The sequence below is a fragment of the Orbicella franksi genome, chromosome 9 (genome assembly GCF_964199315.1).
Source record: "Orbicella franksi chromosome 9, jaOrbFran1.1, whole genome shotgun sequence".
Classification (NCBI taxonomy): Eukaryota; Metazoa; Cnidaria; class Anthozoa; order Scleractinia; family Merulinidae; genus Orbicella; species Orbicella franksi.
Genome location: NC_138153.1, coordinates 26,049,540 through 26,068,917, shown reverse-complemented (window position 1 = coordinate 26,068,917; position 19,378 = coordinate 26,049,540). Strand labels below are relative to the sequence as shown.

Genomic DNA, 19,378 nt, shown 5'->3' with positions numbered 1-19,378 from the left:
AAAGTACTCTGTTGCTTTTATAAAATAATTCTCAAAAATACGCGCGAATCTAACACGTCACAACCGTGTTTACATACTCTCATCTAAACACACCTATCGACCAATGAGAGCGCGCGTAGTAGCTCAGTTATTTTATAATTTGGTATTTTGGTTCCCTTGCTTCCTCTAGCAAAATTTAGCGTTACTGTTACTAGGATGCTGATGCTAATATTGCATTTTACCTTGGTGAAAGTATTCAATATGTCTCGACGAAGATTCCTTCGTAGAAGTCACGCGGAGAATTGAAGTGGTTAACCACAACATATTATTTGTGGCTTTGCTTATATCCTTTCCTGTTCTTTAAAAGTTTTAAGTGGTCAAAACAGTGAACAGGCGCGTCCAAAAACAAAACAAGAAGAAAAAGAAAATGTCCTGAGCCGTAATTGAACCTGCGTTGATCTGGACTGTAAAGCGAGAATGATCTTCACTACACCACGCAGGACTTGTGCAATGTTATCACAAAACTGAATCAAATAGCGTTGGCGTGTTTTTGCTCCTTTTATTACTGCAAGATAGTTTTCATAATTTTGTTTAGTACGATGAAATCCTAAAAGTGATTAACATCAGAATTCAGAATCAACGATGAATTTTGCCGTAAATACCGCGTTTGTGCCAAAGTCGATGATCTCGTCTCTTAGTTTTGTTCACAAAATTTGCAGCTTTTAAGAGGCGCCCTCTGTAATTTTCAACTATGGCCATTTGGACCAGAAAAAATCAAATTCCTCAAACTTTCTCAGATGAATGGTCTAGATAAGTGATTCACAAAAATATAACTTTCAGTTCAATTCGATTGGTATTTTAGCGCTGGGGCCACCATCTTGGTTTTGCCCCTCTAAGAGGGCTTTCAGCGGCCATTTTAGGGCACATTTTTAACAATTTGCCATACAAAGAAAACGATCTAAATCCGGGTAAAAACACTTTAGTCGAGACAAGCAAATGTTTCTTGTTACATTGAGAGGCTGTTTTGGCAATTTGATCATCACCTGATTTTTCTACAGAATTTTAAATTTCTTCCCTTTCGGACTACTCATGAAGCGCCATAAAAAAGGCGAAGTTTAAAGGAAAATATCGCCAAAAGTACATCACTTGAGATTCCAAAACTACCCTCCACTTAAAGAGCAATGTCTCACCTGTAAAAACATGCAATAAAATTTTGGGGCAGTTAAAACTGTAAAATGTTAGAAGAAGAAGTTTAAGCTGTGCTTTTGTCAACAAAGACCGCCGTCCTAATTAGCATAATAACGTGAAAATAATGATGCACAGAGAAAATAATGATATATTCCACTTACCTCGCGACATGTCGACAACTGGATGTTCCACGATGCCTCATGTTATATTTCCAGTATGTTTCAGCCACATTTTCGGTGCTTAGTGTACGAAATCACTCTCAGACATCGCCACGGTTAAGCAGATTTCAACTCTCCGAAGCCCGCTTCATAACATCTATCAATATTATTTGTCTTTCGCCTCATAAGCCGCCGTTTACAAGAAGTTTAACAATTTGCTGAGATCCTAACTGACCCAGAAGTCTGTTAGCAGCCTTTAAAATCCTCCTCTTAATCGAGGATCCTCATCAAGAACTCGTTTAAGCTCAGTTCTGTTTTCATCTGTTGTGCATCCGCCATTATTCCACAGATTGCGTTACATTTGACAAATGCACATTCCAACGGGTAGGGGTAGGGTGGGTAGGAAGTGAAAATGTAACCGACATTAAAGCCATTTTACGCATTTCTGTGTCTTAACTAGGGGGGGGGGGGGGTCGTGTATTAAAAAAAAAAAACGAAAAAAAAAAAGGGAAAACGATAGACAGTATCAAGTCAAAAGATTATGATCTGTGTATCTTGATCAGCTTTCTCAGTTCATCAGTGAGGCCCTATTAGGGGTTTTCAGGATACTGGATATTTGGGTAAAAAATTAACAGGATGCAAGAAAGTTAGGGGAAAAATTAATGGGGTAGAGCATGTTTAGATCAGATATAGCGGGACAGTTGTGTCTTTCGCTGCCGGGAGTGCCATCAAACTTTGCAAAAGACAACAGACTGACGAATAGTGCGCAGGAAGTACTGATAAGGGACGTTTTATTGAAACTTCTTACATTTTCTTAGCCGTTTCACTTTTGCATCAGAAAAGAAAATGCTCAGAAAATTACTGAAGGGCAGTTAAGGACGATGCCTTCTTTTTTAGGCATGGTTTAAACGCCAGGCGCGCGCTTGGGTTGGAACTAGTGACGTACTTAACTACCCTACCAAGCGTGCGACTTAAAAAAAATCCTATTGTGGCCGAAACAAATTTCGCACTAAAATTACGAGCCTGCACTAAAACCGGGATTACAAGAAAAGCAGCATATCGCTAAGCAATAACTGTGAACGGCTTCCAGCTGACAAACTAGCTTTTATAGTATCCGTAGAAAAAATCATACTGAAATTCAACTGTAGATGGCATAATGCGCGCGCAAAACAACTGCGAGAGACGTCAATGTTTAACTTACTTGGAAAGTAAGAGGGAAAAATGTAACGGACACCGACAAAGTTTTCGAAAGGATGAAACAACTCATTTAACTTTTAAAACAGGGGTGATTACAGCTACATTTTATGGTATGAATTGGAAGTGGTAAGCCTATTCGACAATGCATTAGTTTTTGGCTGTGAGGAAAAGTTATGTAGACTGTATTTTGGCTAAGCCAGAGTGCTGTTGCGACGATTCTGTTATTAAATACATATCAAAAGTAGTTTTTATGTTACCACTTACCACGTAGTTTAAAGATGTTTTTTAATATGTTTAGTTTTCTGCATGTAAAGGCGAACCTTAGGAGAATCTGTGAAGAAATATCTTTACCTTTTTTTCAGAAAAATGCTATCGTCAGCAGTAGCTAATTATCTCGGAAAAATTAATGACTACCCCCCAGTTTTCTTTGTGGATTCTAATAACCCTGGCTAAGATCTACTTTTTCCACGTTTTCTTAATCTGGCGCAAACACGTTTGTATTTTGTTGGCACCATTCGTTATGAGCCTGAGGCACCCCACGGCCGCTAATGTCGTGCAGCTCTGTGATGGAACACAGCTGCATGTCTGCACAGGACTAGTTTTCGACCCTAAGCAGGGCGCTTTAAAATACCCGCATCTATCAAGCGAAACACTTATGTTGACGCTTAGCTTTTTAAAGACATTATAGATGCGTTTAAGGCACACAAGTTGAATGATTCATAAGCAATTGGATGAGTTAACTGACCCTTGTCAAAAATATCTGCAGCTTGATTCTCAGCGGCTGTTGTGTCTTCTTGGAGGACCTTCTCCTGTCTGTTTCTGAGCTTGGAAGCCATTCTCGAGAGGAAGGATTAAACGTGGCAAGGAGTCAGGAAGTCATCACAGGTGAACCGCCTAATTCTGGCCTTATCTTTTGAGCGCCTCATCTTTTGTGCTACAGTAATTGCTTCGACTTTTATGACCGTTTCCTGACCCGAGAAAAACTTTTCTTGCGCACTGCTTGTCAGTCTGTTGCCTTTCGCAGCATTTGATGGCATTTCGGGCAGCGAAAGACACGAGTATAATGCTGAACAAAAAAAACAAGGAAGAGGCTTTTTATTGGAGTTCTATCCGTATTCTGTTTGTAATAAATGAAAATTCTCGTCAAAAACTAATGGCTGTCAATGAGATTAGGATAGTTGTTTACAAATATGTTGTGCCTCGATCTCTTTGCAGACACAAAGGTTGCCATGTAAGAAATTCGTGTTAAACGGTACAGAATTCGGGACACATTTCATTCTCTGTTTATTTCTCCAGCCCCGTCTTTATCTATCTATTCAGTGTAACAAGTGTGGGCTTCGAAATTACTAACAAGGAGCTGCGTTACCTAACCTTAAAACCCCAAACATTTGATACAAAACTTTCATATTTCAACGTGATACAAGTACTAAGAGTCCAGAATAAATGCTTATAGCAGTTGACATACATCATTTCTTTTATCCTAAATAGCTGACCATTGTTGAGGCTCCATAGTGGGAGGGGGGGGGGGGGGTGTGTCGGTGTATCCCTAATCCTATTAATTTTTGTCCTAAATATCTTGTATACTGTTAAATCCAGTTCAACGATTTCCTACTCAATTAATGTCCTGTTTTATCTGATCTAAACATGCTCTACCCCATCAATATTTCCCCTAAATTTCTTGCATCCTATTAACGTTTTACCCAAATATCCAGTATCCTGAAAACCCCTAATAGGGCCTCACTGATGAACTGAGAAAGCTGATCAAGATACACAGATCATAATTCTTTGACCTGATACTGTCTATCGTTTCCTTTTTTTCGTTTTTTTTTTTTAATACACGACCCCCCCCCCCCCCCCCCGACCTACCCTGCAAAAAAATGACCTAGAAAATACCTGCAAGCAGAAGCTCGTGTTCAAATCATTTTGGGAAAGCCAGTTACTAGTTTAGACACAGAAATGCGTAAAATGGCTTTAATGTCGGTTACATTTTCACTTCCTACCCACCCTACCCCTACCCGTTGGAATGTGCATTTGTCAAATGTAACGCAATCTGTGGAATAATGGCGGATGCACAACAGATGAAAACAGAACTGAGCTTAAACGAGTTCTTGATGAGGATCCTCGATTAAGAGGAGGATTTTAAAGGCTGCTAACAGACTTCTGGGTCAGTTAGGATCTCAGCAAATTGTTAAACTTCTTGTAAACGGCGGCTTATGAGGCGAAAGACAAATAATATTGATAGATGTTATGAAGCGGGCTTCGGAGAGTTGAAATCTGCTTAACCGTGGCGATGTCTGAGAGTGATTTCGTACACTAAGCACCGAAAATGTGGCTGAAACATACTGGAAATATAACATGAGGCATCGTGGAACATCCAGTTGTCGACATGTCGCGAGGTAAGTGGAATATATCATTATTTTCTCTGTGCATCGTTATTTTCACGTTATTATGCTAATTAGGACGGCGGTCTTTGTTGACAAAAGCACAGCTTAAACTTCTTCTTCTAACATTTTACAGTTTTAACTGCCCCAAAATTTTATTGCATGTTTTTACAGGTGAGACATTGCTCTTTAAGTGGAGGGTAGTTTTGGAATCTCAAGTGATGTACTTTTGGCGATATTTTCCTTTAAACTTCGCCTTTTTTATGGCGCTTCATGAGTAGTCCGAAAGGGAAGAAATTTAAAATTCTGTAGAAAAATCAGGTGATGATCAAATTGCCAAAACAGCCTCTCAATGTAACAAGAAACATTTGCTTGTCTCGACTAAAGTGTTTTTACCCGGATTTAGATCGTTTTCTTTGTATGGCAAATTGTTAAAAATGTGCCCTAAAATGGCCGCTGAAAGCCCTCTTAGAGGGGCAAAACCAAGATGGTGGCCCCAGCGCTAAAATACCAATCGAATTGAACTGAAAGTTATATTTTTGTGAATCACTTATCTAGACCATTCATCTGAGAAAGTTTGAGGAATTTGATTTTTTCTGGTCCAAAGGGCCATAGTTGAAAATTACGGAGGGCGCCTCTTAAAAAGTACGATCAGAAAAAATGCGTGCTGGTTAATTTTCCTGAAACGTTCGAGTCACGTGCAGGTGACAATGTCATCATGAAGCATGCGCTCTTGCCACCGTCCGCTGTCCCCATTTTCATGTCAACTCATTCCTTTGTTTTGTCCTTTTAGGAACTGCTTTTAGCTCAACGCTTTGGAATTCGCTTCTTTTTACTTTTGTAAGAGTTTAAGTTAAATCGTATTTGTTGTGGTTGTAGCAAGGCCTTTTCCAGTAATGTTCTTGGGCGTGTTAAGGGGGGGGGGGGGGTGGGGGAGGTGCAAAAAGATTCTCTTCCACTGCGTGCATCTTGGAAATTCTAAACGTTAGACAAATCAAGCGAACCTGGTGGTAAGTTCAAATTGCGTGGCAGTTATCACGTCATTTCTGGCCAAAAAGAGATCATACATCTTGGATGCGCCACCTTGGATTCATGGTATATTTTAGAAAAAAGGAAAATCTAAGGACGTGAAGTCACGTTATGTTCCCCATAACTGTGAAAAGTCACGAAATTTGGCCACTTCTGTTGCTTAGCTCACATTTTGTGCGGATCGGCCGGATTTTTAAAACCTGTTAGGCTGAACAGTTTAGAAAGTTAATCTTGTTTGTTTGTCACCTTTAATAAAAACGCCCGGGAATTTGTTTATAATGAAGCTATGGTTTTGTCATTTAAATCCATAGAAGTAATTTTCACTAACGTTATGTTTCATAGCGAGAATTTGGCAAAACGTAATACATGTAATATTTATAAACTAAATATAATAATATAAAATAAACATAGGCAATATTGTGGTAACTGAATGCGGAGAAATTGTTTTCATTTATTCCAGGTAGGACGCTTTTCTGAGTGGAAAGCTCAAGATGAATTGATCATACACCATGGGCGATGGCTGAGACTGACTAGCCGATAGATTTGTGATGTCTACTGAATGGTGTATGTACCAGTGACGGGTTAGATATCTCTTACTGCTGAGAAATAGTTTTTGGAATCGGACTTTGTGACAAACAAAGGGGTCTTGACACGATAGTGAAATTAGCTACCAAAAGAAGGAAACTTGAACGCCGTAGTAGAAAAAAACGAAGTTTACAATTACCATAGCAGGAATAAGGGTGTTTAGGATTGGGAAAGACTTCGACTGATAACATTTTAAATCTGCTCTGTCTCTATTCAAATCTGTTGATGCGCCATATGTTGTGTTTCTGAGGTAACTCCTATCAGCACTAAAACTATATCATTTCTCGTTATAATTATTTTGAATTCTCAATTTGTATCATTCTTTGGAAATCTCCCACTTTTGTTAGTTCTGCGTTTCTCCCGCAACATGAAATAGTGGTGATGTAAGCTAAGGAAGACAAAATCGTCTGTTTACAGGAGGAAAGTTATTCCTTACACTGGCTACCGAAAAAATTAGGGCTTCATTTTAGCCTGGTTAAAACTGCAGGATAAAATTAATGTCCAATATATTTTTCCTGCGGTACAAGTTTCACTGGCTCTGTTTGAAAGAATGTAATTTTCAATTTTCGTTACCTTACTATTCGCAATCGAGTAGGGGAAAAAATTGTTTTCTGCCGATGAATTAATTTGGTTTCTAAGGCAAAGCAAGAAAACGATGAAACATTTTCTCAACAAACGCAAATGTTTACGATCTTGAAAAGCCCCGATCTTCATAGTCATTCAAATTGATTAATATTCAATAACAGTGCAGATAGTAATTTTGTCAAATGTCATTTTTACGATAACTGCAAAAAATTCTCGCGCGCTCATTGGCTAATTTTCATTGTCAATAAGCAGACAGACACATGAATTTATGCTATGCGTCAACGAGCGAGAGCGGACAGTTTGACAATTTGTTATCGTATAAAACAAATTGAAGTCAGTTTTTCATATGTCTGTCCTCTTATTGACAATAAATTTCGTCATAACATTGCCAAAGCAGTCTGCGGATACATTCGGCTATCGCCTCGTGGATCCACATCTACTTCCAGAATGTTATGACAAAATTCATGATCAATAACAGGACAGGGGTATGAAAAACTAACGTTAATTTGTTAATCTGTAATCATTCTAATTTCCTTGTTGCTGTTGTTCACATACAGCGCCGCTAGGTTAATATCCTTAAATATTTCTTACGTATTTTTTGAGTAAATCGTCGAGTAGAAATTAATAAGTTTATTTAGTGGCAGTTATGTTGAATGGACTTTAAAATTCTCTGAAAGTCTATTAATTGATTAATCCTAAAGTTTTGTAGTTGTCGAAGGAAAACAGTGCCGTGTTGTGGCGGTATGTAGTCGTTTTATTTTTCTCAAAGGTTTTGTAATATAACTCTGTCGCGGGTCCTTAGTTCATAATCTAGTTGCACATATTGTTAATATCGCGGTAACTCAAGAAGGTCGTAGCTCTCACAGGAAAATAACACAAGGTTCGTAAATGAAGGTTTTATTATGATCACAACATCTTCAGAATACAGCGGAGATAATAAGACGCAGAGTTACGGACTTAGCTTTAACTCTTATAACGAGTACACTGTTGTTTATTGTACGCGAAAGATATGTACTGTATATTAATCTTTTTTGGTTTTTGTTTGTTGTAATATGACAAAATAAATTAATTTTATTACTTTACAAACTTGTGTCAGTTTACTGAAAACCATGCTTGCAATACTCTTTTACAGATTCCCTTCAAATGACGAGTACCACTGGAAAATTGTCAACCTTGGAAGGAAGGCAAAAATTAATGTGAAAAAACGCCACTTCCCCGCCACCAGCTCCACATTTGTTTTATCCTTATAGAGAGAGTTTGGTGCTCCCATCCTTGTGGTTCAGTACCCTCTAATACGCATGCGTACTAGGTGAGTGTCCCAGTTACAAGAACTGTAAGTCGTGAATGTATTACGTGACTGTAAGTAATTGATAAGTTCGTGTCAGCTAACCCGAAGTTTAAGCAAAGTTCAAACTTCGGGTTCAGTCCCCGACACGAAGGTATCGGTTACTTGTATGTCGTAACTGTAAGTAAGTGATAACTTCGTGTCGGGTAACTCGAAGCTTAAACTGACACGAAGTTATCAGTTACTTACAGTTACAACACACAAGTAACCGATACCTTCGGGTCGGGCAACCTGAAGTTTGAACTATGGGTTACCTGACACGAAGTTATCAGTTACTTACAGTCACAAAATACAGTCGGACTCACAGTTCTTGTAACTGGGACACTCACCTAGTACGCACGCCTACTAGAGGCTACTGTACCACAAGGATTGGAGCACCAAACTCTCGCTATAAGTATAAAAGAAATGCTAGTTAGTGGTGGTGGCGGGGAGGTGGCGGTGTTCCACATCAATTTTTGCCTTCCCTCCAAGGTTGACATTTTTTCTTTGGTCACTTCTTTAAACTGGCCATTTTCAAGGCATCTGAAAGATAGAGATCACAAGTGAACTTTACATAGACAAACAGTTCCCGCCAAAAGACTTAGAAAAATTTTAATTTGTATATATATGATACGAACCGCGCATGCGTGCGTACAAAGTTGTACCACAAGGACGAGAGTTCAAACCTCTCGCTATAAATATAAAAACAATGTAGTGATGACTGGCGGGGAGGTGGCGGGTTTTGCTTTTCTTCCAAGGTTGAGAATTTTTCTTTGGCCACTTTTTTGAACTTGTCATTTTCAAGGCATCTGAAAAAGAAGAGAACTTGAAGGCTTAAAAAATACAAATATTTCCCACCAATGAAGAGACTTAAAAAATTATTCCAAAAGCACATGATCGTGAGCACATGACAACTTAGACTTATAACAAATACGTTTGAAAACTTAGACTTAAACAGCATATTCGAATTTTAGATGCGCTTGCAGATCTGCCAAAACCGGCACGATTCAAAACGGATCGTAGTGAGATTGCTTTTATCTCTATTCACGTTTTCGCACTTGAACTTTCACACTTTCATAGCGCGATTTCTCGGAAAGGCTACTTTTCATGTGCGAGTGGTTGTCCCTAAACGGGCACGACTTTATCCCTTTATTCAGGTTTAAAAATCACTGTTGACGTCTATTCAAGTTTCCGCCCAATTCAACTTACAACGAAAGGCCTCAACCAGTTAGAATCTGTCTAGTTCTGTACCTAAACGTCTCTAAATCCTCGTAAACTTGGGTTAGTTGAATGCCTTGATATTAAGCATGGCTCAATTAATCAAATTCATAGTAAATATGTAAACAATACCACTTACCCGAGTTTGCCCATCACGTTTACAGAACTGTTGATAGCGTGCGTGATGTCTTCGAAAGCCCACAAACTTTGAAGCAGCTCGCTGTTGATACCTAATAAAAACAAACAGCGAGAAAAAGTGATTAATCTTATCCGTTAACCTTACCTTATCTGTTAACTTTCCGTTTAAAGTAAAATTAAAGGGCAAGAAGAAACACAAGATGCAAATTGCGAAGTTCACTGTCTGCGGGAAACACATTTATGTTTTCTTTTCTGCAACAACGCAATAAACTAAATTTTAAAAACGATATTTTCCAAAACGCAAATAATCAGTTCCGTCTCTACCTTCTATACGACCAACAGTGATAAAATTATATTTTATTATCATTTTTATATGGATAGGACCCTGCGCGCGCTCTGATTGGTCAAAAACCCAGGTTTTGTCAGGGTATAAAACATAGAAAAAGCGTGTTTTATTGTTTTTCACCGCGTTACCTCTATATCATAAAGCAAATGAAGAAGCCTCGGGTGTGTATTTTGATTAGGCCATCTTCGCTCCTAAAGGGGAGCATAGGGCGTCAACCATGGATCTCCACCTAACTCTATTACTGGCAGTTCGCTTTGCCTCTATCCACGTGAACTTATTCTTGGCGAGCTCAGCTATCACACTTCGCCTCCAGGATTGCTTTGGGCGACCTCTTCTTCTAGACCCCTGAAGGTTCCACTCGAAAGCGCAACGGGTGATCTTATTCTCAGGCTTCCGTAGCGTATGCCCGATCCATTTCCATTTTCTTCTCATAATGCTTTCTTCTATACGTATTTGTTGTTTCCTTTCCCATAGTTCTTCGTTTGAAATGACCTCTGGCCAGCGGATGTTCAGGATCTTCCTTAAACACTTGTTGATAAAGGTTTACAATTTCTTGGTCAGTAGTTTCCGAACCATACAGAGGGGCAGACTTCACGTTTGTATTGAAAATCCTGAGCTTCGTTTGCAATCTGATACATTTTTCCTTCCACACAGGCATAAGCATTGAGAATGTCGATTGCGCTTTCCTGATCAACTCCGTTTCCTCGAATTGGTTCCACCTAGCTTCGCTGACTCCCAAGATTTCCAGTCTATAACGTCCCATCTCTACGGCCAGTTGAGCTACCTTTCCAGACTCGTATAGAGTTCGCACATTCCATTGTCCTATCCAGGTTCTGAATTTCGGAGAGAACAGCTTCATCCGCGGACTTCGCTTCATTCTCGTTCTCACCTTATGATCATAATTCGGTTTTAACGATCCCTGCTCGATCTCTACTGGTAATAGAGACCCGGCAAAGTTTTCCATAATTTCGGTTTCAGTAACCCAATGAATCCACCACGTAGGGGGTTAGCCTTCGTAGCTTCACCAGAGCTTCGTTAGCCGCCCCGTTTCAGGGTTCCAGTCAGGCCTTGACGGTTACCGTAGCGGCCCTGAGGAATGAGGCTTCCCCACCGTACTTCACCCTGACTGGCGCTCCCCTACTTTAGGACGTTGCCCAGGGTGTACGACAGGGACGTGGAGCTGGACTTTACACCCCAGGGTGTGTATTACACTGTAATAAAACACTCCGGACATTTGGGAACACTCGAGAAATGCAGGAAACACTCACCTGCGGCTCGTGTTTTCTACATTCCCTCGTGTTCTCAAATACACCTTATTCCAAAATGGCCGTCATTTCAGTGCTCTTTTGTTTACTTGCAAATTACCCCTTGTTGCCTCGTTTAAAGGGAAAATATTCTTTTGAATTTCGAGTTTAAGAACGAGGCAACAAGGGCTAATTTGCAACAAAACAAAAGAATAGTTAAATGGCGGCCATTCTGGAATAAGGTGTATGGCCGTCGTGTTTTATCATTGTGCAATACAAAGCTTAGGTTTCTTTATTTGTTAAAGATGGTTGCGTTAACTGTAAGCATGACAAATTAATAATTCCTTGCTTGTTCCACGTTTTACATACTTCAAAGCCGAGGATCATAACTTTTACTTTATATCTTTCGTCAGACAAAGTTCACCAAAAACCCATTCACTACAAAAGTAACATCGTGTGCGCTGCTTAGGTACGTCACGCTGACCATAGCGCGGGCCACTGGTACACATATCTAGTCAAGTTCTCGGTGCAAATCTGTGTCAAGTCAAGTTGGCGCAATGGTTTGGTGCCCGCCTCTCACTCCGAACATCGAGGGTCGTCAGTTCGACTTTATAAAAAAAAAATGAAATAAATTGACAAAATCTCCCGTGTGCGACAATTTTTTAAATCAATTTTACAGTGCAAAATCCGAAGGTTACATAAATCAGCTGTTCAATTCTTACCCAGTTAATAATCACTCCTGATACTCAAATCTACCCAAGATATGTTGTCGTGGCGCAGTGAGTATGGAGCTTGCCTTCCGAGCGGGAGTTCTGGGTTCAAATCTCGGACTGTGTGGATTATTCGCTTTTGTATATATTTTTTTCTTTCAAAGTTTCCTTTCTCTCTCTCTCTCTCTCTCTCTCTCTCTCTCTCTCTCTCTCTCTCTCTCTCTCTCTCTCTCTCTCTCTCTCTCTCTCTCTCTCTCTCTCTCTCTCTCTCTCTCTCTCTCTTTTTTTGTTCTCTTTTTTGATTAATGCACGCTTCTATAACGATAAACTATTTCCCCACGGTTCTTCCCGTTTCCTGGCTTTAAATAACGTGAAGCTTTTCATCATTTAGCAATTCGTCCAGTAAATAAAGCTTGAATCATTTCGATTTTTAAACTCAAAATATGCTGGCCCGACAAAAATATTTTCTCACGCCCTGAATTTGATGATCGACCATCCTCTCATGGCAAAAAAAGCCATGACCATCTGTCTTTACGACCGAATAATGTCTTTGTTACCTGTGTCCCGTCAATCGATATGATCAGTCTACTGGGCCTGTGTACAGCCGACCGCTTTTTCAACCTCCATTGAACTGGCTGACCAGTGAGATTATGGAAATTTCAGTATTTCAGTACTACGAGAATTAATTTCACGGTGGAGATGGGGTTGAAGTTCTCTATGCTTAAGTCCAAAAAAACACCCAATAAAACATACTTTCAATCGTCTCAACGATTTGAAAAAAATTTCACCACTACGGACTTTGAAACGCAGGCGACTAAGAAAGCTTAATGTCCTGCTTCTGGTCAGCGGATTCATTAAAAAGTTAACATGAATCGAAGTCAGAAAGAAGGAGCGAGCGAAGGAGTGGAAATCAATGTCCTACCTACACTTAGAAAACGTCGTTTCTGAGTAAAAAGGGAAGCGTTGTATAAAAAGAGGGTCACCGGCCATACTGCAGGAAAATTACCAAATCCCTTCTATTTCTTAATATGACTTTGTATGACATTGAACTTGAATTATGGGCGCAGTTAAGATGTAAAAGCTCAGAGAAGCTTTCCTGCAAACAGTTGTGAAGATCTAAAACACAATGTGATACTCCGGTCTACAAACTGCTCTTGATGGGTTATTATGAAAATTCACATATTAAATAGCAATTTCAACCAACAGTGGCCGAATTCGGATCCCGATCGCTATGGCAACCAAACAAAACGCGAGTGAAGTATAATTAACGTCGTTCCACATACACGCATAGCGGACCTATTTTTACTGATGCTGAAGTTTTAAATGGTGCTTACCTGTATTCTGGTGAAGCGAATGAATATAACGCTGAACATTTTTCGTCATTACGTTGAACAACTTTGGTTTTTGTGTGCGATTTCCCACACTTTCTCAACGCCAGCAATATTTATTTATTTATTTGTCTAGGAGAGCAAAGCGTTTGTCACGTGGTTTCTACTTGGCGTGTAGACTAGGTTCCACTAGCAAAAGGTTGAGTGTTTTTGTGCGGCAGCCATTAGTGTGATTACTCTTAGCGGGTGTTGTTTCTTGGCGAATTTGTCTTGGTTTTGAGATTCGAAGGGAGTCTTCGGCCTTAGGTCTTAGTGTTTTTCAGACACTCGCTGCCGTATTTATTTTTGACGCGCCATTTATTATAAGGTGGGCAAACATTCGCTTTCTGTATATGCGCGAAATTCTTGGATGAATAAGGAACAATCAGTCAATCATACAACAATCATACAAAGTTACAGTTCTCGGAACTTTCTGCAATTACATATTTAAATTATGTCACATTGAAATTTCTTTGATCAGATGAAAATCCCGACAATTTCTGCGGAAAGTGAAATTCTAGTCGTATGTTCTAGTTGTGCATGTCGCGCCGCGTAGTCTGTAACTGTCGGAAGAACATTTACGCTTGATTGATTTCATTACTTTCCACTCGCGTATGTTGCTAGAATCAGCATTTTTATATCAACAACCGAAGTTTTACGGACAGATATAAAATGATAAAGCCCAGTGTTTTCCTGTGTATTTATGGTTAGCAAGTTGAGGTCCTCTCGACTGATAAACCATGACTTCTTGATACGTTGCGTGACGGTGCAGTTTCCGTAGACTCACAAGTTTAAAACGACTAAATATTTGCATTTCCCTTCAAACTTCACGCTAAACATTTTAACAGGTACTGGTCACGTTTAAGCACAAAACCTAATTTCTAAAAGTATAATTTACATACAGTTTTCTCAGCTGGAAGCACCAATATTAGCTGACATTTGCAATCGGAGCTGATTTGTCGCAAACAAACTCCGTGCAACCGGCAAGCGATTCTAATATTTCCGCTAACGAATAAAAGTAAACTACATTTCTGTTGCAGTTCCATGTACATTGAGGCGGGGAAGGGGTGGGGGGAGGCGTCTGCGTAAGAGCTGAGGCTAACTGAACTATTTGTCTCCACTGGAACTAATGAAATAAAGCTGTTCCCACAGTAAACATCCCAAGCCAACGCGATTCAAAAGTTGTGTTCGTGAACATTAATTGACCCAGTTATGTAGCACGTCATATGGCATCCCGACGAAACAGGCCACGTTATTGTTGATTGCACGGTCCAGAATCGCAACAGAAAACTAAATCTTCTCGTGTGCACTTGCTTTTCGATGTCATCTGTTTTCGCTCCTGCTGCGAAAAACAAGCCTAACGTACAAAATGTGTTTACTTCAATGACTCTTTCAATGACCCCGCCCCACTAATAACTTGAGGCGATATATATATGTCCGCTGACTTTTGTTTTTTGTTTTTTGTTTTTTTTCCTGGGTTTTAGTACACGTTGTGACACAACGGTTACACGGGATTTTGCCAAGGTAACAAAAATAGCGCACGGAGGAAAACCATTTTACCCTTTTCGGTTACATATTAATGACAAACGGAGAAACGTGATTTGCTCGTAATACCTTGGACATCAAAACACCAATGCAACTTACTACATTAAATGTCAAGGGCGCTGCACGTGATCTTTTTTATGTATCCATGGCTATTAACCACAGGAAATTTACCCCCGGAAATATCGGTCATGCTCACTAAATGCAGTATCTCGTGGTAAAAAGGTTATTTACCACGGCAAAGAGTTCCGTGTAACCGAACCCTAAGGGAGTAAATTTCCTGGAAACTAAGGTCCGAACATATTTCTCCTGTAACCGTTTTTTCGTCTGCAGCTTGGGATCTTATAACCAGGACTCTACGGTATCTTTACTCGACGTTCATCATTACAAAACGACAACCTGTATAAATATTCACTGTAAAGCTACAATTTCTCTGATTTATCCACAGTGCAACAACTCTTATTTGATTGAAATCCCACACAAGTTCGCATTGCGGACCTATTTTTTACCTCTGTGGAAGGTAACAACATTATTTGAACAAAGCGTTTTCTTCTCAGTTGGCGGATCAGCACCAACGCTTGCTCAAGATCAACTGAATCAGTTGAATCATGCAGATAGTTCAATACAGCTCAATTACTATTTTGAACTGTTTTGATTTTAGCTTTCACTTGGGCTAACTTGCGCCTGGCTTAACTTTTCCAAACAGAGATGTCTTCAATTTCTAGCATAGGGTTAGTTAATGAGGGTGAGGCGCCTCTGGTTTTCTCAGCCAGCAAAACCTTGGCTGGCTAACACATCTTTCAAGGAGCAAGTCCCTTGCTACTGCTAATGCCACATCGTATCTTAACATCTGAATCAAAATCTGCATTGATAATTACTCAATCTTTCTCGACAGTTGGAAACATTGTTTATTTTTGTCCCATTAACTGATTCTGCCTTAGCGATTTTGTCACAGATTTTAATTTTAATAAACTTAAGTTAGTTAATAAATATGTTGATATCAACAAAGTAACATAAAGCATACCTCAAATAATCAAATCTACATTAAACTTGTTAACAGCATAACTTACTGAGTTCGCCCCTCGTGTTAACATGAAAATGTTAGAAGAACTTATGAAAGCCATCTTCTCAACCTTTGAAGCTGCTCACTGTTGACACCTAAACAAGAACAAAAAATTGAAACAAAAAATGTTTTACCCTCATCTGATCCCTCAAATTTCATACCAGTTGCCATTTTAAAATAAAAGACCAAAAATAACACAAATAAGATGCAAAATTGTCCATCGCAAACATTTCTGCTATTGTTTAGGCTGCACAGCAGCAGTTCAACTGACAAGAAACTAATTTTAAATAAACAGTTCTAAAGCGGAAATTAATAATCAATGCCAAGTTACCATTTTTATGACCGTCACTAACAAAATCTGCCTTTCAGTAGACAAAACAAATTTGTAATTGAATGGCTTGGTGCAAGACTGACGTAAGTGACTTTTTCAGGTGAAAAATGATTTTTTTTGTTCAAAAGCGCCCGAATTTTTGCGTGTCGTCTTCAATTGAGTAGAAGAGCATAGCCCCGTATATTTTTTTAGCTGGTTTGCGCTTTGTCTTCGGAAAAAAAGAAACATTAGGACAACGGTGACTTCAAAACAATAATACAGGGCCGCAAAACGAAATGGATGAACATGGGCCTTAGAGAAAGATGAGCCTATAGCTTGACAGTTACAGTAAAGGTAACATAACCCCACGGCTAGCGTTAGACCTAAAAGCAAACCCTAACCCTTGGCCTAGGTTTAGCATTTAGTGTTAGGGTTACCGTTTTAGTGCTAGGGTTTAGGGTTAAGGCTAGGGCTAGGGCTACGGCTAGGGCTAGGGCTAGGGCTAGGGCTAGGGCTAGGGCTAGGGTTTAGGGTTAAGGCTAGGGCTAGGGCTAGGGCTTAGGGTTAAGGCTAGGGCTAGGGCTAGGGCTAGGGCTTAGGGTTAGAGTCTCTAAACACTTTGTGGTAGGGTTAGTTCTATTTTGGTGCTAGCCTAGGGAAAATAATAAAAGAAGAAAACGCTTCATTTCATAAACACAGCATGCATGATCGGGAATCTAAATAAAGTCAACGACCAGTGTCTATTAGCGGTGGTTACCTATCTTCTGAGAGTGAAACGTTTTGCCATCAGTGAAAACATGAAACTCGTTTAGAACAAAAAAGAGTTCGGTTTGGATTCTTTCGAAAAAAAAAAGTGAAAATCACTAGCGAAATGCGACATTTCATAGGTGCTACTGCGATGATGTAAAACGTTTTGAAATGCAATGTGCTATAACAGCGATGCTTGCCATTACTTTGACTGCGTGACGAACAACAAATACCTTATAAAACATATTTCGTGAAATGTCGCCACAAGGAATTAACGCTTGACATTCGAAGAGACGATTTTTCCGAATTACAGTACTTGAACGGCTGAGTCAATCTGAAATTGCTCCGTCTCTGCGATAATTAAATACCCTGTATATTTGTGAAAACACTGAACTGAATCTAAGCGGGAAAACCGAAAACAAACGGAAAATATATAGCAAAAGGAATGGCATTTTTAAAGACAAAAGACTTACACTGTTGTCTCTTTCTCTCGCCATCTTCTAACCTCACAAACGAATCATTCCATTGGGATTCCATGATAATAAAGGCAAGCGATCGAAAGCCGCTAGTCCATAATATGATTGGCGTTTGTTTGCCCCAGTTCCCAAAAGGTCAACTGTCACACTGGAACACACCAATGGTCAACAATCGCGACTTTGGATCAATCATTTCTCTTACATGAAAACATTGGCCATTTACTCCTGGAAAGAATCGGGGCTTAGGGCTATTTTTGTCTAAATAAGTAATACATTACTTTTCTCAGTGAAAAAAATCTTTTCCGTCGATTCTGTTTCAATTAATATTCCGTTGGCTGAGCGAAATGTAAGTTTGTCACGTTTTCCATTGCCGACTGAGATCGACTGACAAGACCTATCGAGACGCATTAAAGATTATTATGGGATATCCCTCAGCAACTTCAACTCGGCAAGGCCTACGGGCCGACTAAACAGATTTTTTAGAGTCTAAAAGCACTTCTTTATTTCCAAACGTTCTGCACAGCAACATTTGGCAAATGGGCCACTTCTCGCCATCGACTCATTTTTTGGCATGAGAAGTGCTTTCAAACTCCTCGCCTGGCTTCAGTGTACCTTCGACCGCTTAGCGATCTTGGAACAGCAACACATCTCGCTTCTTTGAGATATGCTAGTGACTTACGGGTTTCCGGACTTAATGAAGTCCTTTCACCGCCAGGCGGGCGCAAATATGAGTCAAATAAGCGGACTTCATGCAACAGGTGAGGTTTCAACTTGTCTGATCGAAAGCTTGACGTTGTCTTGCGCGCCAAAATAATGCAAACGCAAGCTTACGTCACAACGTAGTTGAAGAAATTCATTTCCAGATCCCGTCTTTGAGCGAGTAAACTTTCCACTTTGTTTTGTACATCAGGCGAAAAAAAACAAGGAATACAAACACAGGGCAATGTTTTCCTATTACGTTGGAGACCACATGCAAAAATTTGGGCGCTTTTGAACGAAAAAATCATTTTTCACCCGAAAAAGTCACTTACGTCAGTCTTGCACTAAGCCATTCAATTGTCTGTTCCATGATTTACATCCTTCAAAGCTGGGTTCGTGAATTTAACATCACGGGATACACTTGTGCCAAGATTATAACATTTCAATTATATGCATGCGCTGTCATCAAATAGCTGGATTTTTAGTCATCTGACTGGATGATGGGCAGTAAAGGTTTCTAATGCGTTCTGATTGAATAGCTAGCTAATTTTTTTTTGCAAAAGACTTATTAACAGCATACCCCAACTGACACTTTTGTTCGTAATGCCTTTTTACGAGCATGGCAAAATTTCTTACACAGTTACAACCAAAGCAGATCCACATCTTATATATCTTATATCATGGGAGGGGACATATATCCAGGGAGAATATTAACTTTATTTTATTTTAACTTTATGTTTCTAGAGAGGGCTTACATCTAGGAGGAGAGGGCTTATGTCTAGGGAAAGGGCTTTCATCTAGGAGCAGGGTTATATCCAGGGATGCAAAATATATTTGAGGAATACCAAACACTTGAGTCCCTAATTGATTTAAAAATTTGCTCGGATATTTTTCCTTGAACATTATCTGTTCCTCAAAGCTTAGAGTTTCCCTCCAGCATGGGGAGATGGCTTAAATCTGAGAAGAGAGGATCCACCTGCAAGAAGTACATCAAAATGCAGAGATAAGATTTACACCTTAAAAGAGGACAACATTGGGAGAGAGGATCATACCTCAAGGAGGGTCAACATATGGAGAGAGAATTCATACAAC

General features: G+C 39.6%; 1 protein-coding gene and 2 long non-coding RNA genes across 6 annotated transcripts in view; 1 reads left to right on the top strand and 2 right to left on the bottom strand.

Moving 5' to 3' along the window:
- LOC145498206 (uncharacterized) overlaps positions 1-19,378 on the top strand; it is a 90,952-nt gene that overhangs the window by 17,134 nt on the left and 54,440 nt on the right. The window lies entirely within an intron of this gene.
- Positions 1-19,378, bottom strand: part of LOC145498169 (uncharacterized) — a 69,943-nt gene that overhangs the window by 20,435 nt on the left and 30,130 nt on the right. The window lies entirely within an intron of this gene.
- Positions 9,164-19,378, bottom strand: part of LOC145498205 (uncharacterized) — a 79,262-nt gene continuing 69,047 nt past the window's right edge. For 2 of the 4 annotated variants that reach the window (XR_014050812.1, XR_014050811.1), the window contains exons 5-6: positions 16,062-16,149; positions 9,549-9,874 (exon numbers count right to left, since the gene is read on the bottom strand). This is a non-coding gene — a long non-coding RNA (uncharacterized LOC145498205). Of the gene's footprint in view, positions 9,236-9,548; positions 9,875-16,061; positions 16,150-19,378 lie in introns of those variants that run through there. The other 2 variants (XR_014050810.1, XR_014050809.1) reach the window with 2 other exon arrangements.